The sequence below is a fragment of the Calypte anna genome, chromosome 1 (assembly GCF_003957555.1).
Source record: "Calypte anna isolate BGI_N300 chromosome 1, bCalAnn1_v1.p, whole genome shotgun sequence".
NCBI lineage: Eukaryota > Metazoa > Chordata > Aves > Apodiformes > Trochilidae > Calypte > Calypte anna.
This window is the reverse complement of record NC_044244.1, coordinates 63,947,100-63,955,101: the sequence shown is the minus strand read 5'-3', so window position 1 is coordinate 63,955,101 and position 8,002 is coordinate 63,947,100.

The following is an 8,002-nucleotide window of genomic DNA, read 5'->3' as shown; positions in this document are numbered from 1 at the left end:
CTGCGAGGATTAGTGGTTAAAAAGCGGAATCTCTAGGAGCCCTCCTCGAAGCTGTCACGACAAGTTGGGGGATCACGACGCTTTCCGCCGGGACGAGGGTCGGTGCTGGTCCGTGCCGAAACCTCTCTCAGTTTCCCACTCGTGCAGCCGCCGAGGGGGAACGGCCAAGGCAACACTCTCCACCTCGCTGCCCTCGTTACCTGGCGGGGCAGAACTCCGCAGCTGCCGCTGCCGTTCCCTCCGCGGCCGCCGGGCGTCAGCCCAGCCCCAGGTCTGGCCCTGCCGAGCAGCGGCCCTGCAGGCGGCCGCTGCGGATTGAGGCAGCACAGCTGCGGCCCTGCGGGTTTCCTCGCCGCAGGCAGGCAGCAAGAGAATGAGTTTGGGCCGCGTAGTGAAGGGAGATCGCTCCTCCGCTGCTCCAGCAGCACGGTCTGAGCAGGCTCCTGGGATGGTGGATGCCGTCCTCTTCCGGGCTTCCCTTCCTCCTCGGTCCGGGGCCTTTTCGTCAGTCACGAAGTTTTAGGCACATCACACTGTTAAAGGAGCTGGAGTTCCGGCGTGGCGTGATATATGATGTTAATGAATTTGTATTCCTAACCAGTAAATTCAGAATTAAACTAAGAAGAAAGTGAATATGAGGCTAGACAAAGCAAATGAGACCTATAATTTTCCACAAAAACAGTGTAAGCAACACAAGGCCTTAACGAGACTAACTTGTCTCGGCGATAATTGAAGCGTGGGCCTTGTTCTTAAAACAAGGCACTGCCAAGGCTAACTAGGCACCAAAAGAATGTGAACATCTGCACAGAGACAACATTAAAATGCCACAACAAGCAGATAAGGGAAAAATTATGGCTAGGGTCTAATTTTGCTCTGTAACAAGATCATGAAGTCGGTGAAAACAAGAAAGGTAAAGGGCTCAAGTTTGAGGAAGACTTCTTACTTCATCCAAAGACCCCCTAAAGACCCCTGATATCTCTCCAAGAGAGGACTCCGCCCAGACTCCGCCTAGAATCATGAATATTGTAATAACATGATGTAACCCTATGAATATATATGTAAACCCACCCCTTTTTAGTATTCATAGAATTGTAATCAATATAAGGTAATTCTAGAGTTTTAGAAGGGTGCGTGTGAGTGGAGCGGAGACTCCCCATGCACCCAGCGCTGCTTTGCTTACTGCAATTTCAATTTATTAATTAAATTAAACTATTAACCGAATATTGAGTCTCGGTCATTTATAACAGTGGTAACAGCACCTCCATCAGTATCCCTAGAGGCAACAATTCACATTCTTCCTTCAGTTGTTATTTAAAAGCAATATATGCTGTCTTGGTTACAGGATAGTTACGGCAATCAGTGCAAGCTGTCATCAAAAATAAAGCTCTACAGGAGAGGCAGGACTTACATACTTTATGTTGATCCCCTACAACGATTATTTATTATTTCATTTAAACAAAATAGGCTGATACAGAATGTGCTAAAAAGTGAAACATTTTAAAAGGGAGTTTCTGTGTAATTTCAATATTGAAAGGAGGGAAGAAAGCATGGAGGGTATGATCAAAAATTTGATCAAGAATGTTCTTTCTATTAGAATCTGTTTCCAGAAGGCAGGACTGTGCACCTGCTCTCCACAGTAGCTGCAGGAGCACTCCTTCATCAGCTGCTTTTTCACAGCAGTGCGTCCAAGGGGCCCACAGACTGTGCCATCAGCTGTCGAAGAAGTTCCTGGAGTGCTCAGGCTAGTTAGGGCAAAACCACAGCACAAACATTGAAAAAAGAAGGCCCCTGCAGCTAAGCAAAGGCAGAGGTTAAGGCGTCTCAGACTTCTGTTTCTGTTGCTTGGCACTTGCAATTTGGAAAACAACATTCCTTTTTGGGAACTACAAGTCCCAAAGTGCATTGTGGGAAGAACATGTCTTGTACCAGCTAGTGCCCAGCACAAATTCCCAAATATGGATAAGGAATCAATTTTGAAAAAGACTCACGCTGGCTGGATACTCCCCACTGACACAGAAAAGGAGCAAGACAGCACAAAAACAAGGTAAGCTTGTGATATGTAAAGATATTGCTGGATAATTTATCTCATGGGGAGCAGCCAAAGAATATTCAGTCCCAGAAAAGGGCAGCACAGCATTGCAGTGGTGATGTTGGAGTTGACTGCTGCAGTGATGGAGGTGACTTTTGAAAAGGGGAACTGTTGTTACAGGTGGGGAAGTGAGCTGCAGGAGGAACAGCTGCAGGCTGTGTCAGATTCTGTTTCCCTGCAGATGTTCCTTTGTAATAAAAGCCTATGGGAAGATGAACTAGCTGCAATACTCATGCTGTTATGTTAGAACTGGGGAAGGGTTGGGTGAGAGTTACTAGTTGCTCTAAACAGAAGAGCTGTATGAGTCACAGGATGGTTGTTTAAGAAGCCAAAGTGGAACAAGCAGCCTTGTAATACACATAATTATATGCAAAATTAATTTCTCTGTAAAGCATGGTAGATAGAATGTTTTTGTACTTCACCCCTCCTCCTTGAGGGGACAGTGTAGTGCCTTGAAGGCCAATCCTCCAGCAAACCTCTGACCTGCAAATAGTAGCAACTCAGTAACAGGATTGTTTACCTTCAGGCCAGAAACTATTACCCATTTTATTGGCGATTTGTTAACAAGCAAAATCACATCATTTCGAAATAGAATCATCTTACTGGAGCCAAGAGATGCTTTAATTCCAGACTCGGGCACATGCAAAGCCTTGGAGGTTGACCTGGTTGCTGACAGCATCAGCTCCCACCTCTGTTTCTCTCCCCAGCCCACGGGTATGTTCTGGTGCAGCCCAGATGCATCGTGTGGACTCTATTCTGCTGGGTGACGTCAAGAGCAGCTGGTCAGCCTGATCTGTCATCCCAGCCCCCTCCTCCTGCTATGTAGGGTCATGGAGCAGCACAAGCAGTAACAGCACAGTGCTGCAGATGTAGGAGGTGCAGCCCAATCCCGGAGAGGTGCCTAAAGCTCCTTGGGCTGGTGAACCAAACTCTTAAAGGGACACTCATCACCAAATAAGAATGGTGCTGGTTTTTACATCTTTCCTTAAATGTGAACAGCTTCAAGTGTTTTTCAAGATGAAAGGGCTGCTCTTGTACCTGGATTAGCCAGCACAGCAGGCTGCCTGTGCCCCTGGAAAACAATATCAAGTAACCAGAAAAGCTTAAGTAAAAACAAACTTGCTGTCAGTGACAGGTAGTAAGAGGGAGTAATGCAGTGCATTTTGTGTCCCAGGTGGGATTTTGATGCCTGCCTCCTCACCTTTTATCTGGAGTCAAGTTTTGTTTTGGCTTGGTTTTTTGCTGCTGTCATCCTGGTTTTTGATAGGAAAAGAAAAGTGAGTTTCAGAGAGGCCTTATTTGTGTCTGCATCAGCTATGGATTCACAGGTTCCCCTCCTCCCTCTGCTGCCAGGCAGTTCAAGGAGAGTTTAGAATTACAGGCACCTGTAACAAGGCCTCCTGAGGTAAATCGCCTCAAGTATTAATCCAGATCTGACCAGTACACTGTCACAGGGCCAGAGGGCTGGCAATCAGTCTTTTTTGTGGTCTCTTCTGTGTCAGTAGGCTGTTAATAGGAGATTAGCAGCATTAGGGAGACTTTGAGTTAGAAACGGTGAGGCCCTATGATCTGATTTCAAGAGAAAGAAACCCTCCTACACCCATATAAAAACAAACAGAAGAGCTGGACATTAAAAAAGGCTTTATAAATGCAATTGAGAAAAGGACAGTTTCTAGGAAAGATGTGGAGTTTTGCGGTACTTGGTAGCTTATCTATAACTCTTTGATAAAGCAATGAGGTCCATGGAAATGACAGGTTCTGGTATGCAGCACTTTGTCCTTATCACCACGTGCTTTTGTTTGGATCTGGCTAGACCATGACATGCCAGAACCTGTAATTCACTTGCAATTTCCATCAGCAGTACATCCTCTTAAGTATGAAGATAGGTGTCTACAGATCCTTCAATTAGCCCAGATTTAGGGCTCCTCTAGCTCCTGGCAGGCAGTCCTCAGAGCCCTTGGTTGGGTGAAGGTGAATGCTTTCTGGCTGTGTGTTGAACGGATGGCTGGTTGTCATGCTCTGCTTTTTTACTTCACAGAGCTTTGTGGCACAGAATCAAACCTATTTTATTGCTTAAAAGGTAGAACTAGTAAGAGGTGACTCACCTGATTTTGAGACCACCTGCTGATGTTCCTAATATACTGTACATAAAAGCATTTGCCTCTTGGTTTGGCCACATAAAACCCTGTATAAACAGCAGGCAAGGATGGTAGAAAGCAGAAAAAGAAGCTACAGGGGTACTCAGCCACACTCCAAGTGGGGGGTATCACATAACATAAAAATATTAGTATATTCCTGTTTTAGCTTTTATCACAGGTGCACAAATGCTGTATAAGGTATAGATACTGGAAATTGGGAAACTGGAAACACAAAGTTCTTTTCATAACTTGTTGAAACTTGAATTTTACTCAAATAATGGCAAAAGTTTTCCAAAACAAAAGGCAATTTTAAGGTGATTAAGCCTCTTTCTTTGTTCCATATCAAACAAAATACCAGCCTTGGCAAGGCAGCAGTAGAAGAATAACATCTGTTATGTTTGATTTCATTGTTACTGTTATAATAGTAATTATTGCTGGGTGGGGCACTTAATAGCTTTAAGGTGACCGATTTCAGGAGTTGGACTTGATGATCCTGATGGGTCCCTTCCAGCTCAGCAGATTCTATGGTTCTATGATTTGGTCAGAGGCCTAAGGCATCTTCTTTTCTGCAAGCAGTTATTACCTGTGAGAAAATACTAAAGCCTGTCATCATTGTAGGTCAATTAAATCCTGTTATTTTAGCACAACGTCTCTTTGCTCACTGATTTAGAGTTACAAGTCCTTCTGGTAGTTAATACTACTTCTCAGAGCCCCACCTGCCAAAATCAGTTGTCATCCATTAATCTCCACCTTTCATCTTCTCAAAAGCAAACTTTGTGCTCTCATGATTGGGAGAAGTACTTTGCAGTGTGAATCCTGAAGGTATTTATACCATAAGGCAAATGAGGCAATCTAAGAAAATTTTTCTTCTCATTTTTAACCTTGCTTCTTAACTTCTCAGAATTTTTTTTTTCAGTGTTAATCAGACACCAGTCCTTGATTTTCATTGCATTTTTACTGCAATTTATTGTTAGTTATCACTACAAGAAGGTATCTTGAACTGGAAATCCCAGAAAATGTTACAGAAAAAGTTAAAATCTTTTGCATCTCAGTCCGCCAGTCCTGGCTATTACCAGGGTGGGTCTTGTGGTGCTCACAGAAACTGTGATGACAAGGTTGTATTAGGAAAGTTAGTAGTGCCATAGCATTGCATGGTAGTGGTGCCTAAGCCCTGGAAGAGGTCCCACTGGGAAGGGTTTCTTTGCCGTTGCCTTTGTGTCTTGTGTTTCATGGTGAGCATACCCCACACCCTGTGTGCCTCTCTGGCAGGAGGCCTGCAGTGGAGAGGACTGACATGCTTGTGATTTTGTTCACAAATATTACTTTTTTTTTTTTTTTTTTTTTTAAATCCATTTTCCTCCACACTTTTTTATGTAGTTAGTAGAAGTGCAGCATCTCTACTGAGGATGATTTCTTCCTTCCTGAAAACCTGTGCGCTGTCTTAGGTTTGAGGCTATTGGTTATTAGGGTTATTAGTTATTGGTTAGAGTTATGTTTATAGCTTGTGTAAAAGTTATCTTGAGTAATAAAAAGTGTATCTTGAGTAATGTCTTGGCCACTATTTCTCTGATGAGATGATGTTCTCTTTTCCCCTGTTCCTCCCTTACTTGGTGCTTCTTCTCATCTTTCTTGCCAATACCAGATGTGAAGGTAGGATTAGGTGTCTAATTAGTTTATGTAGCCTTAGACATATGTGTTTACTTCTCAGCACTGGGGGAAGGGCAGCCTGTGAGGATTCTCATCCTTGTCTCCTGGGGAGTTTTTCAGCTTTGAGAGCAGGCTGAACAGGCAGGCCAAAATTTTTTAGACATATTTTCATTCCAGATGCCTGCTCATGGAGGAAGTTAAAAACCCAGACTGTATTACCAAATCTGAAATAATTTCTCATTTAGGGTTAGATCCAAAATGTTTATGTCCAAAAATGACTCAGTGTAGACAGTGAAAGAACTTGCTTGAAACATTAAGGAAAAACTAATGAACTGTAACTAATATCTTTTGGAATGTAGATGGGGCAAGTTGTATTTTAAGTATTTTTGGTTTATCAAAGTGAACTGTAAGCTGTAACTCTTCCATCTCCCACTGCAGCATATGTACCCAGGGCAATTCAGCATGACATTCCCATATGAACTTACTCTACACTGGCTCATTCAGAGAGTGGTAACACAATGGCTGGTGTTAGTGCTTGTTAGCTGCAAAGTCTCTGGCTGCTTTTAAACCACCACTGAGAAGGGTTTGGAGCAAAGTTGCTTACTGGTTTTCCATTGAAGCACTTGAGAGATCCTTTCAATTACTTTCAGTATGAGAATGATCTGGCAGTGGGGATGAGGGTGTCAGGGAGTGGAAAGGCCAGGAGACATGTCATGGGCCAAGGGTAAACCCAGGCCAGTGGCTTCTCTGACTAGAGCACAGTCACATCCAGGGAACCTGAGCTGGGTGGGCAATGCTAGGTGTTGCTAACAGGTTCCATCCACAGCACCTGGCAGCTGAACCTAATGGGTTCCATTCAGAGTCCATGCCAGGAGTCCCATCAGGAGCAGGAGAAGGCTGTAGACCAACCCAGGAGACAGACAGAGGACCACAGACTTACACAGCAATGGTGTAGTTCAGGGCAGGTCTGGGTGCACAGGGTGGGGCTTAAATGAACTCCCCTCATGAGGAGGAGTGGGCAGGAGGTGCAAGGGGAGAGTGTCCAGTGAGACTGGGCTGGGCATTTAAGGACTATTAGGGCCATTGCAGAGGGCTGTGACAATGACTTCTTACACTGCTCCAAGTGTTTCCAAGATGACTAAAGAACTATATAAGGTATTAATTTTTGTAAACAATTCTACTAATAGACTTTCACAAATATCTTGATTTAGCTAAAAATTAGAAGTTTCCTGGGTAGGTAAATTTCAAGTATTAAAATTATCCCAAGTCATCTTGAATGTCGAGTTTATTGACTAGAGATTTCTTCCCATATTTTTTTTCTCTCTGAGTGTCAGCTTCTCTTTTCGTAAAACAGGCATGATCACTCATTGGCTCTCCTACCTGGCAGAAGGCTTATTAGTTTTGTAGTTTAAGTTGCATTTAGGTATTCAAAGATATCTGGGCTAGTGTAAAGCAAAGGAGCGATATTACAGTGCAGCAGTAACACACTATCAAAACAAAATTACTTAAGAGCAAACTAATGGGAATGAGGTTTATGTATAAACTTTGATGAGACCTTCAAGGATGGAAAATCCCAGTGATTTGGAACTTAATTTTTCCACTCAGGAAGAGATAGCATCTGCCCTTGTGTTTCTCATCGAGTCTAAATATGACGAAGCACTAGAAGGGTGGTAGCCAGAGGAAGATGATAGCTGCATGCTGGTGTGTGAGGCTGGCACCAGGAATACAACCAAGTTGTGGTGTGGAGGTTGCTGTAAACACAAGGGGAGGTTAAGAAAAACAGGAGGTGAGGAGGTCATGGTAAATTTGAAAGGGAGGGTGGCTGGGCAGACATGACAGATGAGAGCTCTTGCAATTGGAAACAAAACCTTAAATAGCTTAAATTTGTTACTTGTATTCAAGAACACTTGTCCATGCCAGGAAGCAGCATCCGTCTTTCTGTGTCAAATTAAGCAGCAGTTAACATTCCCTGTGCACTGTGAGCTGCCGGAACAATATGTCTATTCTAAGCTCCCCTTGCAAGACTGTTTCATGCCAAAAGGTGTGTTTGCCATAAGAAATTCAATACTAGAAGGATACTCAGATAATTTTAGGAGATGGAACGAGTGCGCACTAAATCCCCAAAGGA